Genomic DNA, 13425 nt, shown 5'->3' on the forward strand with positions numbered 1-13425 from the left:
AACCCCACCAAATTTGGGGAAAGTTCAAATTCAGAATCCAGTTTCACAGCCCTGGCCTATCTCTAGCTATCTAGCTTATATGAGGTGTCCGCCAGATAAACATCTGGATTTCAGGATGTTTCTATAGCGTGAACCTCTGAACCCTTTGAGGCTTCATCCATCATTGTAATCTGGCTACTAGCTTCCAGTTAGTGGAAGGAAGAATAATATATTTCCTGCCTTATTGCTTGCCTTCTCACACAAGGCTTTTTGCAGCTACTGGAGTTTCCTCAAGCAGATAATTAGTAGTTTTAATTAATGAATATGTAGAAAATTTGTTTGCCCAAGTTGATTTGCCTAGGATGTTTCAGGCTTTGACAGAGGTGCTAAAATAGCAGCGCACTGCATATGCCACCCAAAACCTTCCCCTTTTCAACATTCACACTTCAGTAATGAGACTCTTCTGGCTCATAAACTTTTTGTTGTGTGGGGATGGTTGTCTGTATTCTCTTGAGCAGAACTGAAAACATCCTCATTAAATTTGATGAGCATTTGTTTAGTTTTTACCTGAGCGCTCAAGTTTTTTCCCTATTAGAGGCTGAAAAGTGCTTATTTCCAGTGCCTTGGTATCACCCACTCACAGTGTGATGGCCCATATTAAATAATGCTTTAAAAACAGCAACTCCCGTCACTATTCTTTTTTGTAGCAAATGTGGTAATGTGAAGACACTGCCATTATCTAACATGAGACAAAAAAGGCTAAGGGACTTGAGGGTAAGTCATTATCCAAACAGCTGTTACAATGTTTAATAAAGAGAGTTCTTTATAGACCTTTAATGCAGAGTGACACACATCTTTTGGTCTCGTGAGCCAGATATACAGAAGAAGAGGCAGTATCTGAAAAATTGTCTAATATCATGCAGTCACTGACATCAGATATACTATTTGACATATTGCCAACATATCTGTTATGACCCAGAAATCTTTAGGCTCTTCCCAAGTCATGCATAAGATTTTCTGTCTCCCTGTATTTCTCTCTCTCTCTCTCTTTAAAAACAAAAACAAAACAATTTGAGCATTACACAGAATCTTGCCGCATTATTACAGTGTGGTGCTAATCCATCTGTAATTCAGATTGCAGCTTTCCTCTTATTATAAGCCTGATTTTCAGCTCCTCTCCAACCTCCCAAAACTATTCGCCTGAAATTTCACATTTGGTTTGCATTTCATATATGGATAGATATTGTTTTCCCCAAAGTTTGGTGGAAATCAAGAATTTTACAGACATGACTGAAATTGTCAGCTTTTTTTCTTTTTTCCAGCCAATTTTGGACAAACAGAAACATTGAGAGGTCAAACCCACTTGGAAACCAAAGGCTAGAAGGCAAACACCTTTCAAAAAAACCCTTAACTTTACTCCTAAAAATCTTTTTCAGATGTCTGAAGTGATGGTTCTTCAGATTTTACACTTGAGATCAATTGAATATAGCATCATAATGAAGATGCTTCCTATCTCAATGGAAGGGATTTTTCCATTGATGTAGTTAAGCCATGTTTCTGAGTTATGGTACCTTGGTCCATGGAAGAATTCTTCTGTCAACTTAATGGTGTCTACACTGAGACTTAGGTTGAGCTAACTTTGGGACTCCGGGCACAACATTGTTCACATCCCTCAGTGCTGTAGCTTGGTCAATCTAATTTTAAGTGTAGACCAAGCCCAAGATCACACAGGAACTATGTGGTAGAGCAGAGATCTGAACTTGGGTCACCCAAGTTCCAGGCTAGCACCTTGGGCCGGCCTTCCTCCCTCTGGAACTTCTCATGCTACATTCTGCCCAGACATCCAACTTCTCACACTGTGTGAAGCTACTTAGGTACACATTTTTGTGTCTCTGAACTTTATTTAAACTCTCTAATTATTTTTCTCCCTTGCCCTGTATTTCACAGATTCCTTTATTTGAAAACACGAGACTGATCTCACCCTTGTTGAGTGAAATGCATCCCTATGCAGAGGGCAGAGCAAGACCAATGCCCCACTTGAGCCTTGGCTAATTCTGTGCACAGTGGAGAATTTCAACCTTTGCCTCCATGAGAAGGGAGTGACTCCCACTGGATTCTTTTTCAAGACTGATTCCATAATGGTGGAGTTATATAGCTATGTGGGCAAATACAGAGAAAAAAATGCATCCCTCGCTAGATCATTTTCATGTATATTACTTCCACATGCGTAAATATTAATAAACACTACAAAAATGATGCATCTCACTCCCATGTGTACATGTTGGCTGGGGGAAGACTTGTGAGTGCTGGGGGAAGGGGAAATGCTTGAAGTTGACAGCACTGCTCACCAGACGGGATTTAAACTTGAAAGCATCCACTCTTGGTTTTTACAACATTTTTAAAGGGTTTACAGAATATATGTTTCAATAGTAAAGTTTCAAAAAACAGATAGGCCAGCAGTGCTTCCTGCTCTGCAACCCCGGTTCATCGCCCTCCTCTGCTCCCCATGCTCCTGCTCTGCTTTGAGCATTTTAAATGTCCAAACATTAAAAGTGGGAGAGGGACAGAAAATGTGAGCAGATAGATGCCAAAAGGAAGGCAGGGGACATGTAAGGGGATGCAGAAAATGGGATGAGGCACTCAGATGGGATTAGGGGAGTTCAGGAAGGAAGGGAAAGGACACAGAGGGCCCCGAGCAGGGACAGCAGAGAAGATGGTAAAAGGATGGGGAGCATGGGCCTGGAGGGCCTGGAAGGGCAATGTAGGAGTGAGAGCAGGCTATGGAGCAGTCAGAGGTAGAAGAGGGCAGTAAGGCACAGAACAGGGTAGGGAATTGAGGGGAATGAGCATGAGGATGGGAGCGTATTGAATGAGAGTACCTGAAGAGGGCAGGAGAGATGAACCATGGAATGTTAAGTACAGGGAAACAGGTGGAGCAAATGTAGACATGAGCAGGGTGAGAAGGTGTCTTTTATCCACATAAAAAACTTTAAAACGTCAAATTTTTGATACACAAAGCTTTAAGTTCTTGCAGTTTTCCCTTCAGGTGCTACATGCTAAACAATGGCACAGAAGCAAAATATTTGTACCCATTCATCAGCTCTGGTTTTGAGCATCTTTCAAGGTTCCTCCCCCACTCTGAACTCTAGGGTACAGATGTGGGCACCTGCATAAAAAACCTCCTAAGCTTATCTTTACCAACTTAGGTCAAAACTTCCCCAAGGTACAAAATATTCCACCCTTTGTCCTTGGATTGGCCGCTACCACCACCAAACTAATACTGGTTACTGGGGAAGAGCTGTTTGGACGCGTCTTTCCCCCCAAAATACTTCCCAAAACCTTGTACCCCACTTCCTGGACCAGGTTTGGTAAAAAGCCTCACCAGTTTGCCTAGGTGACTACAGACCCAGACCCTTGGATCTTAAGAACAATGAACAATCCTCCCAACACTTGCACCCCCCCCTTTCCTGGGAAATGTTGGATAAAAAGCCTCACCAATTTGCACAGGTGACCACAGACCCAAACCCTTGGATCTGAGAACAATGAAAAAGCATTCAGTTTTCTTACAAGAAGACTTTTAATAAAAATAGAAGTAAATAGAAATAAAGAAATCCCCCCTGTAAAATCAGGATGGTAGATACCTTACAGGGTAATTAGATTCAAAAACATAGAGAACCCCTCTAGGCAAAACCTTAAGTTACAAAAAAGATACACAGACAGAAATAGTTATTCTATTCAGCACAGTTCTTTTCTCAGCCATTTAAAGAAATCATAATCTAACACATACCTAGCTAGATTACTTACTAAAAGTTCTAAGACTCCATTCCTGGTCTATCCCTGGCAAAGACAGAATATAGACAGACACACAGACCCTTTGTTTCTCTCCCTCCTCCCAGCTTTTGAAAGTATCTTGTCTCCTCATTGGTCATTTTGGTCAGGTGCCAGCGAGGTTACCTTTAGCTTCTTAACCCTTTACAGGTGAGAGGAGCTTTCCCCTGGCCAGGAGGGATTTCAAAGGGGTTTACCCTTCCCTTTATATTTATGACAGCATCACTTTTTTTTCTCCTCCTCATAGTGGCATATGTCATTAAAAGCTGAGAATTAACCCTGCTAGATCCAACTTGGGCTTCATGTCAACCTCATTCTGCTTGGTTGCCTTTCAGTTTTCCTATCTTGTTGGATGTATCACCTCAGTAGCTGTCTTAGACTGAAATTCCCAAGGTGTTGTCTTTCCTTTGCTCAGCAGACACTCACTCAATATTGGCTGCTATGCCTCAGTGGGTATTTATTTGTGGATATAAAATGCTAGAATAAAAAGAGTGTGAATTTCTTTGTTGCAGCTCGTCCAAAACATCCTCAACCACAGCTAATGCCACAACCTCAGTTTTTCATTCACTGTCTAAGGCTAAGAATCTTCCTTCCTGTCTGTGGTGAAGCTCATCCAAAACAGCCTCAACCACAGCTGACACGTCCTTGTCAATATCAATTGCATGGAAGAGTTTCAGAAATTCTTTTAAAGGATCACTGGAAGATTTCTTGGAAAATTTCAGCTTGGCTGAATGACTTGCAACATGATTCAGGAAGAGAAGGTTTTTGTAAGGATTTAGTTGTCATTTGGGTTCAAGTTGAGATGTATTGATGCAAACTTAAGTTCTGAAAATGTGAGAATCATTCCAAATTGATGCAGGGAATGTATTTAACATCCATTAGCTTCCACATTAAAATATGCATATAATAGATTTCTAGTCCTTTCAACATTTAAACAAATGTTGATGCATTTATACTAATGGAATTGCATTGTTTTCTTTAAAAAAAAAAAGGAAAGAAAGAAAGCCCATGCTCCTTGTAAATAAAAGAGACATCAATCTATTTTGACTTCGCAAAAGCACTGGACAACATATTCTTCAGAGAGTATTTGCATAGGGTACACAGCCCAGGGGAAGAACATAAAAAAAGGAAAACGTGGATTAAAAAGGACAGTAGAAAACAAGAGAAAAGTATAAATGGAATTTATGGTTTTTTGGTTTATAGCTGCTTGGTTTCAGCGCTCTGGTTGTTTTATTATTTATACAAATCACTCTGCTGGTAAAACTAGTATTAAAAGATTTGCAGATGAATCTCACTTAGGAGACATATCACAGATGGTAATGACAAATGATCCTTTAAAATATAGCGCAGTAGTCCTGCAGTTTCCACGATATGCATCTGAGGAAGTGAGCTGTAGCTCACGAAAGCTTATGCTCTAATAAATTGGTTAGTCTCTAAGGTGCCACAAGTCCTCCTTTTCTTTTTGAGAATTTACATCGTCTGTTACCTTGAGCTTTGAAGAAAAGTGCAAATTTCATAGGGCCCAGAAGTTTACTCATGATTTCCAACATGGAGGTAGGAAATTAGAGGCCATTTTTTTTTATTATTTTTTTTTAAGTGTGGCCTTTAACACACATAATAACATAAGAATGGCCATACTGGGTCAGACCAAAGGTCCATCCAGCCCAGTATCCTGACTACCGACAGTGGCCAATGCCAGGTGCCCAGAGGGAGTGAACCTAACAGGTAATGATCTAGGGATCTCTGTCCTGCCATCCATCTCCACCCTCTGACAAACAGAGGCTAGGGACACCATTCCTTACCCATCCTGGCTAATAGCCATTAATGGACTTAATCTCCATGTATTTATCCAGTTCTCTTTTAAACCCTGTTATAGTCCTGGCCTTCACAACCTCCTCAGGCAGGAGGAATGGTTCAAGTGGCTTTTTCCCTTTGGATTTTAGCCGAATACATCAACAGGGGAATATTAGCCTTTGATCTAATTTGACATCTTTGGGAATTTAACTCATGTAAGAGCTGAGCAGTGCAGCAAAGTCAAGATCCACCATAAGGGGTATGTCTGCATTGCGATCAGAGGTGTGATTGCAGCACGCGGAGATATACCTGAATTACCTAACTAGCACAAGTACCAAGCCATGACAGCATAGACTTCAGGGTGGGCTAGATGCCTGAGTAAGTACCCAAGGTCCCTGGCAGGCTTGTCCATCCCATGCTGAAGCCTGTGCTGTCACAGCTTTACTGCTACTGGTACTTGCTCTAAGTAGGTTAAAGCTAGTTCAGGTATATCTATATGAGCTGCAATCACACCTTCAACTGAAGTGTAGACATAAGTAGAGATGAAAGAGGAGAATTGTATCTTTAACCTACCAAAAGGAGTAGTCTTTGCAAAGAGTCACATGATGTAAATTTACCTGTTAAATATGTTTTGATCATGGATGGAAATATACTATGCTGAGCGTGCAAACAACATGCCTTCCTAAAAGGATTCAGAATTTCCTGATCAAATGAATATATAGAGACATATAGATCTATGTATATATAGATCTATGTATATGTATCTATCTATATGTACATATAGATCATACATCTCTCTATATAGGGTGACCATCTGTCCTGTTTTTAAAGGGACAATCCCGTTTTTTGAGAAGTTTTCTTATACAGGCACCTATTACACCCCACCCCCTTTTCCATTTTTTTACAGTTGCTATCTGGTAACCCTATCTATATATATATATTCTGTATAAAGAATATTGCAATGAGAGATATGCAAATAATGGATTTTTTGCTTTGCTGGCAGTGCTGAAAAATAAACACTGGGTTGAATGAAAAGTTTCATTTTGACAAAACTGTAAAGTTTCCTTTTGATTGCAATCATTGAAAATGGTTTTGATTATTTTTGGTTTTCATATAAAATTAAAGGAAATTTTGAAATTAGATGTTGGTTTGACTCAAAAAATCAAAATGTTTCATTTCAAAAATGTCAGAATGTAGCATTTTTTTAAAGGATTTTGTTTTCTGGCTGAAACGATTTGGCAAGACTAGTACAAATTTGTGAAATCTTTTGGTGTTGACAAACCTGCATTTTTGCTGAAAAAAAAGTTTTGTAGAAGAACTTTGCCCAGCTCGAACTGCAAACTCATTTTTTATTGGAGGCATTTGTAACACTCTGCTACTTCTCTCTCTTTGGATGATGGCTAATTGAAAAATGCTCTAAGAATGTGACTATTACTGCTCTCTTTTACTCAGAGGAGTAGCGCTTTCTCTTTTGGATGGGAAATTTCTCTGTATTATTTGTTCTCGATTGCAGCCTTTAATTCCAGACTCGTTAGAGTAAAGGTTTGAGATGATTGTACTTAAACAGAAAGCTGGCTTGTTATGCTTCCTTACATGTAACAAGTTAAAGTTTGCAGTGTACCTGCAGTTGTTCTATAGTCCTCATGGTACATTCTCATCCTGATGCAAAAGGAATTTTATTTATTTTATTTTATTTGCAGAATTTCCATTAATCGTAGTCTTTATTTCCAAACTGGTAATTGTACTGTAGTTCTACTATGACCAAAGGGCCCAGGGAACTGAGAGCAGGTGTGTTAAGGAAATTCAATAGCAGGCCATCATGGACAATAAAGAAAACTATGCAGGTATAAAGGAAAATGTGAATCACTTTCTGTACTAGTTTGTTGAACTGACCCTTTAGATTCTAGCATATGAATCTGTTGCATGATGGCAGTGTTGTTGTCTAATAGTTAGAACAGGGAACTGGGAGGCAGGAGATCTGAGTTCTATTCCGAACTCTGCCATTGACTTCCTACATGACCTTAGGTAGGACACTTAAACACCTTGGGCCTGATTCTCCACTGTCTTGCACCCTTGGCTAGACATTTACATGTACGTATAGTGAGCATGATACGTTCTGAGGGCAGGTCTACACTTAAAATGCTGCATCAGGCCAGCTGCAGCTGGAGCGCTTTAATGAAGACGCTCTAAACCAACAAGAGAGAGCTCTCCTGTCAGCTTAGTTAATATACCTCCCTGAGAGACCGTAGCTATGTTGACTGGAGAAGCTCACCCACCAACATAGCCCTGTCTACATGGTGGGGGTTAGGTCTGTAAAATTACTTCCCTTAGGGGGGTGGATTTTTCACACCCCAGAGCGACGTAGTTATACCAATATAGGTCTGTAGCGTAGACCGGACCATAGACCAGAATGGTAGCATTTTATGCTCACTTCAAGCAGGCACCAGTGACTACGCAAATTGCAAGGCAGTGGAGAATCAGAAATGTGCTTAAATGACCCTGTCAGTAGAAGGGGGTAGTTAGTACTCACCTTTTGCAAAGCACTTTTCTGAGCCTTGGAGGAAAGTTTCTATAAAGTTTTATTACTCACTTCAGTCTGAACTCATTTATCTCGCTATCTAAAGCACCCAGATGTGACAGAACTATTCAGGAAATAGGCTAATCACTGCAATTCAGGTATGCTCTGCTGTTCCTACAATAGGTGTGTATGTCAATGTATTTGTTCCCATCTCCAGCTAGAAGGGTGATTGTGCTGGGGATTAGGGAAGCTATCACAAAATCTCACAGCTATTTGTAGCATTCAAAGTTCTCCCAAGCCAATGGCTCATTGGGCTGACCTGGTAAAGGCATAATAGTGTCATAGCAAAGGTGCACAAGGGAGCTATGTGCCCAGCATCACATCCAACCACCTTTGGCAGCCCTAGCCTGATGGATCAGGTAACCATTTGTAGCTGGGTGCACTGGAGGTGGCCTTCCAGCGTGAGACCAGGCAAAACTCAAACCCACACCTTTCAGGATTGTAGAAAATCCCCTTAACAGATTAGCTACCTCACCTCTTAGGAGAGTCCTAATATTCCTTAAAAACAATGCTGGTGTGGTCACTTCCCAGTACATTTGATTTCACCATGCTAAGTTATTGCTCTCTTCCAGAATTTATATTATGTCCCATGTGGTTCTGTACTTTCAGGTTCACCTTGTACTATTTTAAGTAGGTTACTCTGAAAAGAAGGATAAGAAAAAGGATATTTACAATCTCACACAGGAGAAGGAAGGAGAGCAATTTTTGTTTATTGTGAAAGAAGTTGCCAGGATATTTGACAGAGTTTTTACATTTCATAGGACTCAAAAAATAGCATTGGTCAAATGTTCCAGTTCTTCACAGGAGTGTCCTCTTTTCCATGAATAGGTTTCATAAACTGCACAACAACATACACTTTAGATTTGTCTCAAGCAGATTTCAAATGATGTTGGTTTTAATTTTGGGGCTTTGCCTTTCATGACGTTTAGTTTGAAGTAGCAATGTTCGCTGGGGAAAGCCTGTAAAAATGAGAAACTTCCCATTCAAAAGACGATGGAGAGTATAAAATAATGGGAAGAAAAGAGTACTTTGACTGGAAATCTTTGTCACTAGCACCAGAACAGGATAGGTTATAAAACTGAAAACAGTTTTTCTAAGTCTGGGTTTTTCCAACCCTAGAACTAACTCTTGACCTGGTGTTGATCATTATAGTTCCACTGAAGTCAATGGACTCATGTAGACTGATGGTGTTCAGTGGAAGTAAATTGTAGTGCTAGGACTCGGGGTCACTTCTCAAGCTAGCAGTCACTTTCATTAGCTAGGAATTGAAGTGGGGAGTGGGAAAGGGATAATGGTAATCAGAATAATGTGATTTTTTATGATCTGATATATCATGAATCTCCTTGGCTAGAATAAACTTCCATATACCACTGGAAATCTGGGATTCTTAGATTTGCAAATGGTGTGTGGCGTTATTTTATACCTTGGATCAATCTGTCACTGAATACTGAAGTGAATTTATACCTCTGGGGGAAGCATTTTCAATGTTTCTAGACTCAAGCTGAAGTTGCTTGGCCAAAGTCAGGTATCATACTCCATCAATGGCCTACAGGTATCCAAGTACTTTACTGGCTTTACTATTATCTTTCCTGTATGGGTCTCACTATTAACCCTTCTTTCCTCCAGGTTTCCCAGATGTACTGCATTTAGGATGTGTTACAGCTGGCAATGCTCTAGCAGGATCAGAAAAACCAACTGGCTGATGCTTCACTGTAGTTCCAGCCTAATGCAAAAAAATCCTGAGTAGGATTAGTTATCAGTCAAGAACCGGTGTTCTGGGCCTTGAACTTCAGACATACTGTTTCTTGAAGATAAAGATTCTAATGAATAGTTGATCTATAAATGAATGAAGTATGCAGAAAGGCCTAAAAGGAAATACACCCAAACTCTGCTACACTGTATTCCTTCCATTAGAGGGGATCTCGCAGGATGTCCGTGTATGAGGAGGGCTTGCCTCAGATCATCTTTAGTCCAAAACCTGCCTTTGAAACAATATGGGCCAACTCTGGTTGTCCTTATTCCTTGCTCAGTCAAAACTCCAGTTGCCATTGATGTTAATGGGAGCTTGGACTTAGTAAGGACAGTAGGATCTGGCCCTTTATTGGCTACTTTCTAACACTGGGTAAGCCCACAGGAATCTCTCAATAAGACTCAGTTTCCATTCAGTTAATATTCTTAGACAAAAGTATAAAAGCCAACAGAATGTTAGAGGTGTACAGGACACACTGGGGTAAAATATTTGCTGACGGCATTTTTTAATTGACTATTTTACTAGCTCACAAGATACAGGGTTTTTAGGAGGTGCGGGAAAAGGGATGATATTCATCTTTCCAAATAATGCACTAATCATTTCATAGGCCATCCTGCTCTTTGACAGGTTTCAAAGTAGCAGCCGTGTTAGTCTGTATCTGCAAAAAGAACAGGAGGACTTGTGGCACCTTAGAGACTAACAAATTTATTTGAGCATAAGCTTTTGTGGGCTACTGCATGCATTCAATGAAGTGGGCTGTACGAAAGCTTATGCTCAAATAAACTTGTTAGTCTCTAAGGTGCCACAAGTACTCCTGTTCTTTTTGTGGCTACAGACTAACACGGCTGCTACTCTGAAACCTGTCATTATGCAAAGCACTGAATTTAGCCGTATGGAGTGGAAATCCATCAACTTAATGAAAAAATTCGTACAGGTATTTTCCACTGCATGCATCCGATGAAGTGAGCTGTAGCCCACGAAAGCTTATGCTCAAATAAATTTGTTAGTTTCTAAGGTGCCACAAGTACTCCTGATCTTCCTGCTCTTTGAGAGAATGTAGCTTTTTGGACCACAACTCACTTTGCCCTTGGCTGCTGAATGTATGCGTCACCCACTCTGCTGTGATGCTATCTGGCAGTATGGGTCTTTATCCCTGGCTAGTGGCTGGTCCACCCTAGAGGTTAATGAGTCAGCTATAGCTGCCAGCTCCTAAGCCTGCTCTTTTAGCTTAAGCGATAGAGGCTTGTATTTTTAGTGTGAGAGATCCCAAGTTCAGTCCCCATTGAACACCCCTAGTGAGCGGTTATTACATTTTTTCACGGGTTTACCATCACTGTTTCTTTACTCTGGTATTTGGTTAGTTCTCTTTGCTAGTGAATAGGTTCCCAAATATTCTACCGCCGGACTTTGAATTTGCCAGATGTATGAATTTTAATGTGGTGCCTATGTGTGTGGTACTCATAAAAAGTCGTGCTCCTGAGGAGTCGACATTCTTTCTGCTAATGGCTATTTTATGTTGTCTGCTGCTATTTTTTTAGATGCTTGAGTGCTTTACTTATATATGCCAGGCCACAGGGGTATTGTAGCATATACAGTAGACTGTCAAAGTTGTGCTAAAAGACATTCATTGATGTACTTTTAATGGTTTGCCTCATAGTTGTCATGTAATCTGGTCAGCTCAGATCATGATATTACAACATGAGCAGTTGAAATCAAGGAAGTTAACTTCTTTGAAACTAAAAAAACAATGTCTAGTGGGCAACCTGGGTCCACAGGGCTAAATCAACTGTTAAAACATGCAGATTTTTGCCTTTATACGTGAAAGTGATTCAGGGCCACATTTTGCTCGCAGTGTAAACCCAGAGTAACTCACTGAAGGAGCCCAGAGGAGAATATGGCCCACAGAAAGATTCTATTTCTTCTCTCTCTTCAGATAAGTCACTGGTTAAAATATGCCAGTGGTTCAGCACAGGTTTCTTCCAATTTGTTTAGCGTCCTCCCCCAGAATAGCTCATCTCAGGTGCAGTATTTCTGTAACAATGAAGCTTTTCACTTGATGGCAGGAAGATGACTTGGGTAAAAGGAGGTTAAAGGCCTGACTGTTTAATCCTTACTCATGTTGCAGGGCACTTCCTCACACAAGTAGTCCCATTGACTTAATTTGGGACTACCCCCATGAATAAGTAAGTCTTCCACAGTTGGCCCCTAAATTATTTCCCAGCGTCAAACACTGAGCCAGGCCCAGGCTGTATTCATAACTTCCTAGATTTTAAAGCCAGAAAAGACCTTTAATTCATCTAGTCTGACTTTCTGTCTAATGCAGGCCATAGAATATCATTCAGTTTCTCCTGTATTCAGCGCTATAGTTTATGTTTGGCTAAAGCACATCCTCCAGAAAGGCATCCAGTCTTGATCTGAGGACATCAAGAGATGGAAAATCCAACACTTCTCCTGGTAGTTTGTTCCAATGGCTAATCACCCTCATCGTTAAAAATGTATGCCTTATTTTGTCTGGCTTTAATTTCCAGCCATTGGTTCTTCTTTTGCCTTTCTCCATTAGATTAAACGGCCTTTTAGTACCTGGTATTTTCTCCATATGTAGATACTTATACATCACAGTAAAGTTACCTTTTGATTTTGGATTAGAACACAGGACTTCTCAGCTACTGGTCTTTTTTCCACATTTTGCATTGTGTGAAAAAATACTTCCTTTTGTTTGTTTTAAACCTGCTCCTATTAATTTCATTTGGTGACCCCTAGTTTTTGTATTATGAGAAAGAGTAAATAACACTTTGGCCTGGTCTACACTACAGAGGTAGGTCGAAGGAAGCCTCCTTAAGTCAACCTGTTAATGTATGTGTCTACACTACCGGGTCCTTTACACTGACCCTAAGTCGCGTCTAATGTCACCTTCTGTAATCCACCTCTGTGAGTGGCGTAGCATTTAACTTGATTTTCATGGGTCGACTGCGAGGTAGTACAGAAGCAGCGTTGTGTAATTTGACTTAATTGGCCTTCAGGTGGTGTCCCACAATGCTCATCTGTGACGGCTCTGGAGACCATTCTCAACTCTGCTGCACTGCAGCCAGGTACACAGGAAATAGGCCCTCCCCTGCTAAAGCCCCAAGAATTTTTGATTTCCCATTTCCTGTTTGATCAGCATTGGGAGCATGCCAGCTTGACCACAGCTGATCATGGGGACTACGCACTCCAGCCTGGTCTGCACAGGAGGTGGTGGATCTCATCGCTGTGTGGGAGAAGAGTGTGTGCAGGCAGAGCTCCGATCCAGCAGAAGAAATGCTGACATCTATGCAAAGATCTCTCCTGGAATGGGGGAGAAGGGCTACACGAGAGACACGCAGCAGTGTCGTGAGAAAATAAAAGAACTTCGCCAAGCGTACCAGAAGGCAAGGGCAGCAAACAGTCGTTCTGGTGCTAAATCCCACACATGCTGGTTCTACAACGAGCTGCATGAAATTCTCAGGGGTGACCCTAC

This window comes from Lepidochelys kempii, chromosome 6 (genome assembly GCF_965140265.1).
Source record: "Lepidochelys kempii isolate rLepKem1 chromosome 6, rLepKem1.hap2, whole genome shotgun sequence".
Taxonomy (NCBI): Eukaryota; Metazoa; Chordata; order Testudines; family Cheloniidae; genus Lepidochelys; species Lepidochelys kempii.